This window comes from Haliotis asinina, chromosome 3, assembly GCF_037392515.1.
Source record: "Haliotis asinina isolate JCU_RB_2024 chromosome 3, JCU_Hal_asi_v2, whole genome shotgun sequence".
NCBI classification, from domain to species: domain Eukaryota; kingdom Metazoa; phylum Mollusca; class Gastropoda; order Lepetellida; family Haliotidae; genus Haliotis; species Haliotis asinina.
The window spans coordinates 65257307-65274397 of NC_090282.1; positions in this window are offsets into that span (position 1 = coordinate 65257307).

Below are 17091 nucleotides of genomic sequence, written 5' to 3' on the forward strand. Positions count from 1 at the left end.
ACTTTGAAATCATTGGTCATCCTTTGTTCTGTGGATTACCTTTAAGATCAGACAGTATTCTTGAGTGAATGATTTTCTTTTGTGTGGGTGCTTATAATTTAATGATTTATGACAGTTTTCTCATCTGATGGGTTCATAAGACCTGCCGCCTCTCAATAAAGAAAGTTATTGAAAGAATTTCTTTGATTCTCAATCCCCATTGAGTAATGTTTCCCCAACATCAAATGTTATATATGTTTGATATGGGCCTATTAAAAATACAAAATGTCACAATCACTCAATGTGATCATTCATTCCAACTTTATTTTAAATAATTTCTCCAATTTGTATGTCCACTCAAGAGACAATGACAACAGCGACGAAATATTCACTTGCATAAACTGTTGAAATCCCTGCAGACAAACACAACTGAGACTGAAAAATGATCTGTTTTGAACTTCTAAGCAGGCATGTCTGTATGGTTAGATCATGTCTTAATGAAACATGTTACATGACAAGATGTCAGATTTCATTTTGTTGTCATAATTATAGTAGTTATCAATGGCACTACACCAGTGATGCAACAGTGATTATGTTGCTAAGGAACAGAATTTAATCACCATACAGCTCAAGTGTTTCTAGAAATGGAAGGAATGCCTGTTTGCTTGGCTGACTGCAGAGGTGGTGATTGTCAGGCTGTTTTTGTATTTGACTGATTGCTTGTGATGTTTGATTGCGGGGCTGTTTGCTTCCTGGCTCAAGGATGGTTGATTTTAATGTAGACTGAATGATGGATTAACGTGCACTATGAGAGTTGGACAAACTGTGCAGTTATGCATCCTTATATTTCAAATGTAGAAAATGATCTGAGCCCTTTCTAATACCAGACCAATCTAGTTGCATGTTTGCACATCACATTTTTCTCAAAACAAACAATAATGGGTAAAAAGCCAATCAGTGTTATCTTTCATATCACAAAATTCATGGGTCCATCATTTTTTTTCTGTTTTTGTCCACTCTTACCTGCCAAGTCATCACTTGCAGTGAAAGGACGTTTTTTTCCTAAAAATCATACTTATATACTATGCACTAAAAAAGTTTTTAGAATGGTACAATGCAGTGTGGGAGTCATTAGTTTGTTTACCCAAAAAGTTAACTTAATGATTTTTCCAACCTGGACAATACAAATCTGGAGTATTAGTCTGTCCGAAGCCATATTACTTTCCCTACTACAAAACTTTGTATACAGTGTGAAAGCTCTAAATAAAGCATGATTAGATTTTCCTCAAATTCAGTTAATGAAAACACAATAAAAATATTTTCCCACTGAGTTTTATAAATAACAAAAAAACAAATAAGCATTCAGCAGCTGTTACATGAACCTGTGAGCACAGTCTGGTCTTAAAGCAACAATAAAAACAACAAATTACAGATTAACTACTTTCTTTTCTAGATACAGGAAGCAAGACAGATCAAACCCAGTTCCACACAAAACGTCACCGCATAAAATATCTGTTTGCAAATTCATCATCAATCATCACGATGAAAAAGACAGTAAAGATGAACGAATCAACATGGTCTGTATAAATTACGTGATAGATAACATTTAAAATCATGCCCATGATTCGGCAGAGACCATATATCGGTATATGGTCTCTGGATTCGGTCAGCCTAGAAGGCTGAAAAACTACTTGTTAAGCAACTGATTCTAATTTGGTGTAGTATAATCTCAACTGCAATTGGGAGGGTTGGAGAGTTCGACTCCATGAGGACAATTACATATAGCTGTCAGTGATTTTAATCCCTTATCTGTTGGTTGTAAAATGTGATTTTCAATTCATTGGTGAATACTCCAACATGTGAATCTTCAGTTTAGTTGTAAAGCTCTGAATCTCTGCCCGGTTTTTCAGTTTAAATGGAATCTTTTGCTTCAGTCACAATTTTATTGTCATTGGTCTACATTAGTAGATCCAGTATCATGTAAATGCTCTTGTTCACCATGGGCATAGAGCTAGGTTGTGGTTGAAGTGTTATATAATCACATTCAGTTGATTGCTTGGAGCTGATTCCCCCCATACTTATGACTGGATGGATGGTTTGTTGTTTCATGCCACTCTCACCAATATTCCAGCTATATTCCAGTGGTGTGTAATAATTAAGTTGGGACCAGACAATCCAGTGATCAACAACATAAGCATCGATCTATGCAATTTGAATGCGTGTCAACCAAGTCTCCATTTTCAGAGATTAAACAAATCTGGGGTGGGGTAATTTCTAGGAATTTCACAACATGTATCATCATTCTTCTCACCCATTACTGCTGAAATTGTGTGTGACAGGAATATGTCCTGAAGCTGTAGAAATCTAGAAACACAAGACTTTTAGACTTGCATGGGATTTCTTGGATACGATGACTTCAGGGTCTGCATGACAGACTACCCAATCTGGTCAGTCACCTCTCATGACAAACATGGTATACTGAAAATCAATGCCAACCAAGATCTTCACAGGTCTCATACTTACGAATATGTGAAGCCCACTTCTGGTGTCACTTGCTGTGACAGTGACAGACTATCACTAAAAGCTGCATAGAACCATACTCCAGCACAATTTCCAAATATGGTAACCACTACTTTTGAAATGAGTTGAGAGTGACACAGCTTTGATCAGTATGAATAACATCATTGCGTGTCAGTCTATGTTAGGTGAGATGACATGATGAAGGTATTTTTTAGATATTTACCTCTTTGTTGAAACAATGATTCATGATTCTGACAATATACATTTCAAACAGAACAATACTGCTGTTCCATCCCCTGATCACAAGCTTCAGGCATGCTTTTATCAGTAACCTCTGCATATTAAATGACTCGGCCTCGGACTGAGTGTGATTTCTAGGCCCTCGAGAATATTCCAAATAGAAATTCTACTTAAGTCCAAAAAAACATGAAAAATATTTAGATATATGGCAAATCTAGATTGCATCAGTTCTATAAATGATTAATCATTCCTACCTCCATTTACATTTGTTTGGTAGATAAATATATAATTTTTTCATATACAGTATGGTTCAAAATTATTGAGAATAGCTAAAGCATTTCATATTATTAAACGAGAACAAATCAGATAAAATTGAATGTATTGTGAACGTGAACTGACCTTTTCATGTTGTGTAGGTAACAATTTAATATTTTATCAAGTCTCCTTGAGCTTCACGGCACAGTCTAAGACGGGTAGGCATACTTCCTATCAGAGAGGTTAGTGTCTCGTGAGTTATGCTGTCCCAGTATCGGACCACTTCTCTCTTCATGTCTACAATTTTTGTCAACCCCTTTTGATTCACACATTCCTTCATCATCCCCCAAATGTTCTCAATGGGATTTAAGTCAGGACTATATGCAGGAAATGGTAATGCAGTCACATTTTTCTCCTGAAACCACTGCTTGGCATGTTTTGCGGTGTGTTTAGGATCATTATCTTGCTGCAAAATCCAGTCATTTCCATAAAACACATGTGCACTTGGAAGGAGAAAATTATCTAATATGTTAGTGTAGCGTTGACTTGTCAGATTTCCCTCAAACACACACAGAGGGGTCGTTCCTAATAAGGATATCCCTCCCCATACATGAAACTTTGGGCTGTATTTAGGTCGTCGATACAACGGTGCTGACGCAGACTTTGTCCATATTTTCACATTATTGGGATATACCGATATTGAGCTTTCATCAGTAAAAATCACATTTTCCCAGTCAAAGTTTTCATGTGCCAAACACCACTCAACACGCCTGTCTTTATGTTCTTGTTTCATGAGAGGAGAAGGAATTCCAGTCTTTTTCTCCCATCCAAGATCAATCAAATTTCTTCTAACTGTAGATTTTGATACAACTGTTGATCCCCTTTCTATCATTTCATACCTGATGTTGGAGATGCTTGCCCTTTGCTTTTTAGACGCTAAAATTCCCAGCCGGACGCGATCTGAGAAGTCCAATTTTCTGGGTCTCCCTGCTCCTTTCTGGTGCCCAAAATCCTTTCCCTCTTTAAAATTCTTCCTAATCCTATACACAGTAGAAAGAGGAGTTCCTGTTCTCTTTGCCAATGTATTTACATCATCAATTCCTTGATTACACAACTCAAAAATCAACCTTCTTTTATCTTCAGCAGACATTGTTGACAGTGCTGAGGAAAATGACGTCTGCTACAAATTCAGGGGAGGTAACTCTAATTGTACTATACTCAGTAGGCCAAGATGAGTTACCTCCCTTATACCATTACTTAGTTTTAAGTATCAGTGAATCAGTTGAGGTGTTAGGATAGCTCAAAGTAAGAAGAAAAATTCTCAATAATTATGAACCAGACTATATATAATGAATCTGCATTTTGTTTTAAAACAGACACCTTCTTTCCCAGTGCTGAGTCTACCTCTGACCAGAGTGAGTGAGTGAGTTTAGTTTTACGTTTAGCAATACTCAAGCAATATCTTGGAGGGGACACCAGAAATGGACTTTACACATGGTGCTCATGTAATGAATCAAACCCAGGTCTTCGGCGCGATGCTTGAAACACTAGGCTATCCCACAGCTTCCCAGTCTGACCAGAACACCTATGGCCCAGTATAAAAGTTATTTACCCTGTTAATCAAATGTATAAACATTAAAAAATAATAAATAAAACTTCCTATTTTTTAACCATCACACAGTTATAATTTTTATATCTGATGAGGTCAGAGGGCAGTGAGGTAACCCTGTATCATGAAAGCATTCCATTTAAGAGACCCTGTTCAATTCTAAACACGGGTACAATGCAAAAGCCTTTTCTGGTGTCTCCCGACATGATATGACTGGTAGAATGCTGTAAGCAGCATAACACAATACGTATTCGCTGATGTGGCCAGAAAACAGATAATATCAAGGAATTACCGTTAGAATCCTCTTTGTGGTGATTCTCCTGATGTGCTTGAAGGTAATTTACCAGAATATACGTCTAATCAATCATCTAGGCACCAGACTGTACCACTTTCATTGCTTCAGCTTTTAGCAATCAGATCAACAACAGTAACACTTATTTGCCCACATTAAACTAATATGCCATTGCACTACTTTTGTCATGAAACATTTAAGTGTAATAAACTTCTTATTTAATCAAGTGAGATTGAACACATGCGTATAAATTGACATTCATGCTGGAACTACATGTATAGCAGAAAAATACCTTGTCACCATCATAAAAGCGGAAAATAGTTTGGTGAAAATTATGGTGGCATTATAGAAACAACCTAAGCTATGAACTGGTACTTTTGAAGTTCTGATGTTAAACTATTTCACTGATATAATGTAAGATTGATTGTGTTTTCTTTTTGCAAAGTTAATTGATCTTGATAGTGGGATTCCAACCTCTTTGTTCCATTCACTAAGCATGAGTGAGTGAGTGAGTGAGTGAGTGAGTGAGTGAGTGAGTGAGTGAGTGAGTGAGTGAGTGAGTGAGTGAGTGAGTGAGTGAGTGAGTGAGTGAGTGAGTGAGTGAGTGAGTGAGTTTGGTTTATCTTCACAGCTAGCCCACCAACCTCACCAAACAGCAAGAAAATATCTAGTAAGTGAAGTGAAGGGTTTAACATCACATAGAAGACTATTGCCCTCTGACTAATGTGCATGCATGCATGTTCCTGATTGGTTGTTTTACTAGTCCAGAGTGCAGTATTATACTTTTAGTCCACTGAGATAATATGAAAACCTCAGTTTAACATAAAAACCCCTTCTCACACATGATACACAACTCCAATCCATGAAGTCATTGTCTTATCCTCTTAATACCAAGAAAAAATGGTCTTGATCATGAGGCAGCCCAGGACTGAACCACCAACCTTCAGCTCACTGAGCAACACACAATCCACTACACCACCGCGTCCAGAAATACTCAGAAGGAGTGTGGCATGTTACACATTTTAACTTGATCTGTAACCCCTGATCATATAAACTACAGAAATCACTCCATGAAATGTTTATTGTGTTTGATAAAGTGCTTGAAATAGCTTCTATTTATTACTGTAAGCCACTGGGAGTTGTTGAGAGATTTTCATCAACTAATGTTTGTTCAGAGAATAGGAAATGGAACTGGAATGACTTCTATTGCTTCCGATAGTCAAGGATGGCTGCCCATCCAGAAAGATTGCACCTCGTAGATATGGCCTGACAAGTTCAGGAATCTCCTTTCTATAGATACTTCTGGTTTCGGGATGGTCCAGACAGAAGTCAAGAAACAAAACTGAACAGAAAAGCAACAATTATTTGCAAAACCTACTGCAACAAGAATACACATATGTACAGATGGCTGCCACGTGACTGGAATATTGCTGAGTGCAGTGTAAAACTAACTAAACTCACTCACTCACTCTACTGTAATTTATAGAGTACAACTACAAAAGTCAGCTAAGTGAAACTGTTGGGTTTTTTTGTCAGATAAACATGTTATCAAGTACTTCTATGGAATCTCTTCACTGAAGACCACTAATAAGACATCGCTCAGACGGGACTTGATTTAGTATTAAGTACAACACCACCTTCAGAGAGGATATGATCTGATGTATCAACGTGCTGTGATAGATATGACACTCGGTCAGTCATGTGACACTTGTCAGACATACTCCATGCTCTGATAGGAGATTAAATTCTATTTTCAGTGAAGAGGAACATTACCTGTGGATTAAATTCTGATCATTTGAACCTGGAGTTAAACTCTCTGTATGGAACGTGGATCCATAAAGACAATAAAACATGCCTTGCAGGGATTAGTTCTACATCTAATAATGTAATCACAACAAAATATGATCAGATATAGTCAAAAGAAATTTCAGTTTATAATTGGAAGTCAAAATTTAGAAAATGCCCATGAATAAGGATGCATGTTTCCGAACATTAGTTGCCAAGGGGATGTTGGTATCAAATCACTTGTTTAAATTAAAGATTGTCATTATGACTTGAAACTTCTGATTGGTCAAATTAAGGTATAATAATGTTTGATCAAGTACTGTGAGCTCAGGCAGAATATTCCTGGCACAGTTACACTTAGCAGATTTCTGTGATATAACAGTGATAATTCTGACTCCGATGGAAGCCTTTCACGTCATTTAATGCTGTAACACATCAAAACGACACCAAGTGATATCCTACAGTGTGACTGACAGTCATCTGTCAAAGCACATAGGGTCTTCACCAGATCTGATGGACTCGCATAGATGTCATTCATTCATGTCTAAGGATAGACCAATTTTATTTCTTGTTTTACAGACTTTGGTCCAAAGAAAGCCTAAAGGCAGGAGGGAAAAATTGTAAAAAAATCACCAGTCAAAGTAAAACCCATGTGAGTTTCGACGTTTAGGTTTCATGATGATTTCACTTAAATCACATTAACATAAGGAATTTTTTATTGAATGGGGAAAATTTTTATTTTATATTCTTGAAAAAAATATGCCTGGCAGACCAGTAAAACAAGAAATATATTTAGTCTAGTATGAAATACTTCAATTCACATATTTTGAATAAATACCACAAAAGTTAATGAGTAAAGATTAACATTTCCAAAATAAAAACACAAATGGTAATGTTTGTTTGCAAACATGTAAAATCTATGAATTTGCTGAACATTTTCAACAAATTGCACGCAAGGAAGAATTAATACTTGATGCTGAAAGAATATGCCAGTTTCTTCAAGGTCCTGTTCTTCACTTCTGATGTGTCCTTTGAGAAATAGAATGCTCATTAACATGATGCTGTTGCGTGATGGCATGTACAATATACCATGGTAGTAGGAAGACAGATGAATCATGCTCTTATCATCAATGAATATTAAGAACAATAGTTATTATCTAGCCTCATGTAAGAATGTCAAGTTTTGATTGGTCCACGTGACTCTGATAAAATACCATGTACATCCATCGGGAGAATAAAAGTCGTGTACTCCCGCTACGAAAGTCATATCACCCCGCTACGCCTCGGTGATGACGCGAAGTGAGAAAAGCGTGCATCAACAAGCCTTTAGTAATGTGAGGTGCACTGAGGTCAAACGATCAGCTGGTGTCAACATGACAGAAATGAAACGTCTTGTGTTGCTTGTTGTTTTGTTTTGATCTAGTGAAAACATCCAGCTAGATAAATGCGTTATCAAATCGTGTCTAGGGAAGTACAGGGTTTTATCAGTCCCAAGTAAGGTTGTATTCCCCGAGCCTCTGGCTCCTTACTTACTCGGGACTGATAAAACCCTGTATTTCCCTCGACACAATAACTTATAAACGACATCATTGGAGTTCATTCCACTTCTGTGTCACTGCGATGACATTTATGGCAATGTTGTTTCACCTTGTGTACAGAGGGGATTCTAGCACTGAATAGTGCATCACTTCCAAAAGCATGTTTATGTGTATCTCCAATGAGGACTGGTTGTTTGCATTCTGTGACCGAATAATGTGTCATGGAGTGTGTGGTTTTACTCTGTGGTGTAGGGTATTGTTTGTTAGAAAGGCTTTAGTTTGGTCAGCCAACCAACCTACCAACATACTAGCCAACCAACTTAACAACCCGCCAGCCAGCCTTCCAACCTACCAGTCAACAAACCATCCATCCATTCAACCAACCAGCCTACCAACCAGCCAACTTAACAACCAGCCAGCCAGCCTACCAACCTACCAGTGAAAAAACATCCATTCATTGATCCAAACAGCCTACCAACCAACTTACCAGTCAGCCAGCCAGTCTTCCAACCTACCAGTCAACAAACCAGCCATCCACTGATCCAACAAGCCCTCCAACCAACAATCTAACCACAACCTCATCTGACCACCATGGTGTCCTGACACCCCTACTGCTGAAATGCCAGTGGACTCTTCCACCATTGTGTCCTGACAATATTATTTAGCGCCATGTCATTCCACCATTCACATCCTATTTGGTCAGTGATGAGGCACCTTTCACTGCTAATGAGGTTACACAAGCAAGATAAATAGGTCTGCGATAATTGATACAGTCTGTTGATGACTAGTCATCAGAGAACCATATTAATGACAAGAGGATCTTATAGAGCTGTTTGAGACTATGAAGCTTTGGAATTACAACCCACCAATACCAGTACCTCATCAGTGAAATCACCTAGTTACAACCAGAATTGTTACAATGACCCATAAGAGACAAGAACCATCAAGTTTCAATCCAGACAGTTAACAGTTATGCGGCCGTGTACAAGCCCACTTACGGCACTCCAATAATGACCCGAAATGGCCATCAGAAGATCCAAACAGTCTGGTCAACACGATACCGTTATGTTCCCTTTTCTGATGGGTCTAGTCCTAATCTTGCCATCTTGGACTGTGGTACAAGCCATGGAGCAATTCATCCTCCGCTATTACCAATGCGATTGCTTCAGAGGCCAGTCTTATAGTAATCATTCTGGCTAGGAATGTACTACATATAGTTACTAGGGAGTTTGGATGTAGGCAGTAAATCCTTTAACCTGTACATCAGCCATTATAGACATAAAAAGGTCAGGACCGTTCATGTTTGGCACGTCCTGACTCTGTACAATAGCCTGTCCACTGAAACTCGCCAGTTTGGAGGGTCACATCCATTTGGTACAGAGTTAAGTTAATATCACATCACTCCTAGAAGATACAGAGGCTGGAGGAGGAGAAATAATTAACAGGGGAGACAACAATCACCAGTTATGGTACAATGAATAAACAGCAAGGGTGTGACTAAGGAATAATTTTTCCTGCAGTGATATTGCTAATTTGGCATTTGTTTTGCTGATACCACTCTTATATTGTTGATAAATCACCAATACTGCTGATACATCACTTTTATCAATAGTACAGCTGTTTATTATTCATACCTAACTTATATTACTGATACAGCACTTTCATCAATAGTACAACTGTTATATTGTACATTTGTTCATACATAACTAATATTGCTGATGCAGCACTTTCATCAAAAGTACAACTGTCACATTGTTCATACATAACTAATATTGCTGATACAGCACTTTCATCAATAGTACAACTGTTATATTGTACATTTGTTCATACATAACTAATATTGCTGATGCAGCACTTTCATCAAAAGTACAACTGTCACATTGTTTATACATAACTAATATTGCTGATACAGCACTTTCATCAATATTACAACTGTTATATTAATCATACATAACTAATATTGCTGATCCATCATTCACATGGCTAATACAGCAATGACTGGAAAATAGGTACTCAATAACCAGAGGATGAGTTGAAGATGAGCTGAGCTGGAGATGTCTTTCACTTGTTCACTATTTAGAGAACAATTCCACTATAAGGGCTAGGCAGCTGTAAAGGATGTAAGCCTCTTGGCGAAAAACAAACTGCAATCATCAACAACAGCCACATAAACTGTAATTGTAAAGATGAGAAGGTTAATGGAGATGTTACGTGTCAGTTTTAGAGAAAAGATGCTGAAAATCATGAAAAAGGTCAGTTCTACGGTGACCTGAAGTTGGAAAACTGTTGAGATTGTGTCATGTCATAAATTTATCACATCTCTATATGTATGACCGTGGAATAACATCACCTTGACCTATCAGGGGGTCAGGGATCCCCTATTAGTGGTCTGAAAGATCCTCACAGACACTGAGGGACAAGTAAAGTTGTTTCTGCATTTTACTTGTTTAACGCAGCATACACAATATTCAAGCCATATCGCTGCATCACTGGATCAGACAATCAACAGAATGAGCATTGATCTACACAATGGGGATAAGATAACGCATTCTTGCACAGAAAGATGCTTGTGATGTTGATCACTGGATTGTCTGGTCAAGGCTTGGCTATTTACGGTAATCTTTATGAAGAGGCACTAAAATACAAATTTCAGAACAGTTAATATTTCAGGTAATATTCATTGATAATTACAGTAGTGGCAGAGATGAAGTTGTTATTTTCTCCAATGACAAACTTTGTCTGGCAGTGACCTAATTCCCTCCATGCTATATAAAAAACACTGCCATTTAGCTTTACATCTCATCTTCATTAAAATTCGGCTCATCTTTGGTGCTTCATTCATAAAAGATATAATGTTTGAAGAGATAACATTCAAGTCATCAGTATTTATTAAGCCCTAACTGTTCTACTAAATATCCTCTGCTTATTTCTCAAGGTCATTCAGTGCCAAGGGAAGCGTCTTATGCGTTAAGAATGGTCGTCCATCATCGTTAATATCTCTGCTGATAATCTTGTGTATTGTCCATATAAAAGCTGGAACTTTGGCACCAGAGTATCAGCTTTGTATATAAATGTGTGTATTAAAGCAGCTTCTGTTAATTTGGAAAAGTCTTGCTACTCTTGGGAAATGACACTGAGAATTCTGTCTTAAATGGAGTATCTGTTTCTTCCGTTCCAATGGATGATGTCCTCGTTAGAGTATTGAAGATATTTTCCACCGGGTACTGTTAAGAAAACTGCAGGATTGTGTACTTGATGTAAGGGTCAAAGCAATCAAGATCCCCTGGTATACAACATAAATAACCACTGTAAAAACAGATTAGGAAACTCAGGCACAGGACTGTGAGTACGTGTCTGTGAAGCTGGCATGGAGAATTGGATGAATGGGTGAATTTGTCAGTGGGTGGGTTAATCTGTGGAAAAATAACTGTGTGAATAAGTGAGTGATGCGATAGTCATGAGCTAGTGAGTGGAGAAGGGAGGAGGGGAAATTTCGAGTTGGCACTATTCCAGCTATATTATGGTGGTTTGTTTGGACCAGACAATCCATTGATCAGCTGCATGAGTGAGTGATGTGAGTGACTGGGCGGATGAGTGATAGAAGTGACTGGGTGTATGCGTGATAAAAGTGACTGTGTGGATGAGTGATGGAAGTCACTGGGTGGGTGAGTGAGTGATGGAAGTAACTGGGTGGATGAGTGAGTGATGGAAGTGACTGAGTGATGGAAGTGACTGGGTGAGTGAGTGATGGAAGTGACTGGGTGGGTGAGTGATGGAAGTGACTGGGTGAGTGAGTGATGGTAGTGACTGGGTGGGTGAGTGATTGAAGTGACTGGGTGGATGAGTAAGTGATGGAAGTGATTGGGTGGATGAGTGATGGAAGTGACTGGGTGAGTGAGTGAGTGAGTCTCTATTTCAGTTACATCATCCAAAGGCAAGTCACAGAAGCTGTACAAAGACATTTAGCAAAGCACATGCATTGCCACCGAGAGAATAAGGATTATTGATCCAACAAAGCACATGCATTGCCACCGAGAGAATAAGGATTATTGATCCAATTCAGTTCTTTCAGATGGGCCACAATATAACCTTGTCTGTCAGGAATCTTGTAAATTCAGCAACATACCTCACGACAATTTCTTTTGAGTTTGGGTGAGTGAGTTTAGTTTTATGCTGCACTCAGTCAATTTCTGTTGAGAACTTGTAATTCTTACTAAAGGGACAAATTCTACATTTTCATGTTAACCAGATAATGTGTTTTATTCTGCAGAGAAAAAGAAGAAATTTTGAAGACTGACACAAACACAATGAGGACTTACAGAATCCCACTAAGTATTAACAGAATCCCTCTATGGACCAACAGAATCCAAACTGTGAACAAACAGATTCCCACTGTGGATAAACAGAATCCCACTGTGAACCAACAGAATCCAATTGTGAACCAACAGAATCCCACTGTAGATAAACAGGATTTCACTGTTCATCACTTTCACTGAGTTACCACATCACAAAGACCTGAGTTTGATTCCCCATGTAGGTACAATGTGTGAAGACTACATCTGGTGTCCTCCATGGAGATATTGCTGGAATATTGCTGAAAGTGGCATAAAACCATACTCACTCACTCACCCACAGAATGCTCTTTGCTTGCTTGTGCTTGATTTATATCTTTCAGTTGCTGACACCCATATTCAACTTTATGCTTAAACTTATTCAAGTTATACTGCATTGACTGTTTATCCTCAATCCCAGTAGTGACCTCATGGCAACTTAGCTTAGTGCCTTGCATGCCACAACCTACCAGGGTTGCTTTACTGCTCTAGAGGAGAGGATTTTTTGTGATTTATGTGTATTTTTTACATGATGTATGTGCTGGCACTGGGTTCATTTAGTCGAAGTTGTACTGCAAAATTGAAATAAGAGAGCTTTTTTCTTCAGTATAAATTGATGTTTCCTTGAAGTTTGGTCCATAAACAAATATGATTACACAGTTTCACAAAGGAAAAAGCATTTGTGACTGAAAACAGTGAACAATTAGAATGACTAGGGTGGTACTATTTCAAATGTGCTTGACACAAACTGAAGATATAATCACACCTTATACCACAAACACTGGTGCTGTCAGTGATGGCTATCATCGCTAACACACACTGGAGTCCCAGTAACACCCACCAACACCTGACATACTGGAGTCCCAGATAATACACGTCACTACAGACACAGGGTTTGGTTGTTGTTTAACACTGCACTCAGCAATATTCCAGCTATATGATGGCTGTCTGTAAACAATCTAGTCATCAACAGCATGAGCATTGTTCTATGCAATTAGGATATAATACGATATGACTAGATATTTGTATAGCGCTGATATCCAGTTAGTTCAACTGCTCAAGGGCTCTTTGTTTCTCCCTCAATCACTGGATGTCCATCACAACAGCACATAGTATTTTCAATCTCAACTCCCTGGGGATCATACAACTCTTGCAGGCTACCAGGCGCACAGAGTTAATGTGGTACCCATTCACAGCTGGGTGGACTGGGACAGATAGTCACAGTACTTTGTCCATATTTACTGCATGTTACTGTACCTGCAACTAGGTGTTTGCACATATTTGTGTGGCCACCATCTGGCCATCTACCAATGGATTCGTAGGTTCTTTTAAGTGCACAGGGTTGTGTAGTGCACACTAGGGGTTGTGACAATACTGAAAGAGTCTGCACACAAAGTTGACTCAAAGGTTTATCACACCCGGTCACAGGTGGGCTCGATCTCAGCGCCTCCAAGCTCGCTGGATTAGTAGCCTGGCACCTTAGACAGCTCGCCCATTGCGTCCCCAATGGGTGTGTCAATGAAGTCTGAGCCTGACCACCTGATCCCATAAGTTATCTCTGAACACCTACTAGTCACAGGGGTTGCAGAAAAACAATTCTAACCCAGATCTTCATGGTCACTACAGACACAAACCAAAAAACACCACGATCAAGATCTAGTAATACTAATCAATACAGATGCACAAAGAGGTCCCATAAACACCCATTCCATCAACTACAAAACAGAACTACCATTGACAGGAAACATCAAGCACTACAACATATTACTGTTTACTGGATTTAGGCTTGTTCAAGACATTGACCAATCAGGCATCAGAATGAAAAAGGGGGATTGCATCAATGAGGAATTTTTTTAGCCTTCAGTGCAGACAAAACATCTGGCAGCTGTGATTGGATAATTTTGTGTGAGTTTTCCATGTCTCTATTTTTTAAATCTACATCCGTCAAGTAATTAATACTAACAATGGTTTTCATTATTTAGAGTCATCTTTTTTATCATGATGACTGATTCTGAACATGATCACAAATATATTGTGTGGTGACATTTTGGGGTTGGTATCTTCAACTTCTTGTACTTGAAGAAGAAACTGAATAAGCCAATCATTTTTATGTTTTTATTGCTGCTTCAAGACAAGAAAGTATACACATGATTATGTAATGCCGGTCTTCATTAACATGAGTGAGTGAGTATGGTGTTACGCCACTTTCAGCAATATTCCCGAAATATCATAGCAGGGGACACCAGAAATTGGCGTCACACATCATAACCATGTGGGGTTTTCGGTGTGATGAGCAAACGCTTTAACCACCTTTTACCCCATTGCCCGTTAGCATGATGGATGATGCTGAATGTGACTAAATGTTTTCAAGCACCATTGCTGTTGAAGCTTTTCTTTTCCAATCATATATATATATATTCCATACATTTTTTTTCAAGTCTTTTTTTAGCAATTTAGCAATTTTCATTCATAACATTATGTGAGAGATGAGGGAACAAAGTGTTGAAGGAACCTCAGCAAAAATATTGTCTGATCATAAGTGAACTTGACATCATTGTGGCCCACAACGAGTGTTACACATGGATTGTCTCTGATGTTGAAGGTTTTTGGACAACACATGGCAGTGTACTGATTTGATGGCAGTAAGCATGGTAAGCATGTGCTTTAACTCCCAAATCCTTCAAGAAGTCAACAACTCCATTTATACATAGGCCAGATTTTGAGGTTAGCTTTCCTTTCAAAAAAGTATATTGATATGATTCATATTTGGGGTTATGAGTAGGGTGGGTGGAGTGGAGTGGGGTGGCTGGACTTTGTACCCAGTAATGCATTGAAATGTTTCAGGTGAATAACACATGATGACAAACCTAGTAAAAAAAATATGTGAAAATTCTGGTGATTTGACTTCTGTACTGGCTTCTGTTTCAGGGCAGCTGTGATGGGTAGGCATTTCGGAACCAAGGAACCTAAGGTAACAATACCAAAGCCTACCAACCTACCTGTTACAGCTCTATTTAAAGTTCTTTCCCTTACTCCGATGTACCCATCGAGGATAGTGAAACACAAATCCTTCCATAGAATGAGCAAAATTTGTCTTGTTCAGTTACATGACTGAAGAACAAACATAGACTAAGTTTGGTTCACTGTTTCAATTCTGTAAATACCCATAATGTATGTAATTATCCATTGCTTGTGACCAGTCAGCTAAGAAAACTGATCAAGGTTCTTTATTCAGGATCCATGTTGTGAAATAGCAGACCTGGGTACTTCAGTAACCATTCCAGCACTACTGGACATGTCATATTGATGCAATCCCATCACTTCACTTATCTCGAGTCATTTACAGTAAAGACAGCAACTATTTCATCCAAACTGATCACTGTTAATCAAAGAGTCAGCATTGCATGTACAGCTTAAAGAATGAATTAACTGAATATTCAACTTTTCTTTTGCCAGCTCTCAACTGTGGAACTCTTAATTGAAAGGAACTTAAAAATCTCTGCGAACCCCCCATCTGTTCACTGCTGCCTTTCTGTAAAAGCTGTAGAAACTATTTCCTTGAACAATATTGTCAGAGCACCACTGGGCATCTCTATATTGGATATAAGGTATAAAGAAATTATAATCACTGAATGAACTGTTATAAAGAGTCTGTTATATAGATCTCTTTCATTTATTGTTTATCATATTATTGTATATTTCACACTGAATAATAAAAACTATCTAACTTTATCTCATATATACAATATAATGAAGGTAACTTTGTTTTTGACAGTCAGCCACAAACTGCTGCAGCAGGATTACATGCACAGACACAACACCTTCAGCCTGGAGGTTCAGTTATATGTTCAACTTAACACTTATCACCATTGTCATCAGGGACATTTTACACCTATATCTATTTCACTAAGAAATTCCACATAATTAAAACTGATAACTTTGCATGGAACCAAAGCTGCCACATTCAGTCAAACATGTTGCACTTAGCATATGTTGAGTAGTATAATATCATACTGCTCTCAAAGATGGATAAATATTTTCTCAAAAATCCAAAGGGCAGACAAGTGTGGCATTTGGTTCCCATTCTGTCAAGTGTTGGACAGCAGTTATCAACAGGATCATTGTTTCAACAACAAGAAAAAACCCAAACATGTATACTTGTCTAATTACGTATGAATTATTTCACTTTAAAGAGTCTGAACCACTGCTCTGAAAGTATGAACTTCTTTAATAATATGCAAAATTGCCAAATAAGACATGACGTAAAGCAGAACAATGTTACCAAATTACCTTTCACGTCTGCAGCTTGGAACATCAGAAGACACAAGTGGTGCAAGGGAACTAACTCTTGCTACCTTCAACATCTTAAGTCCTCAACACCTGTGATATTGAAAAAGGTGTTCAAATCCTCCTCAAATCAGGTTTATTTTGTTAAACATATAATATTTAAAGTTTTTATCAACCCATGATAGGGTGTGTGAAAGGTAACAGGATACATGTATACATAAATATAATTGATGAGTAATAAGATAGATTATATTT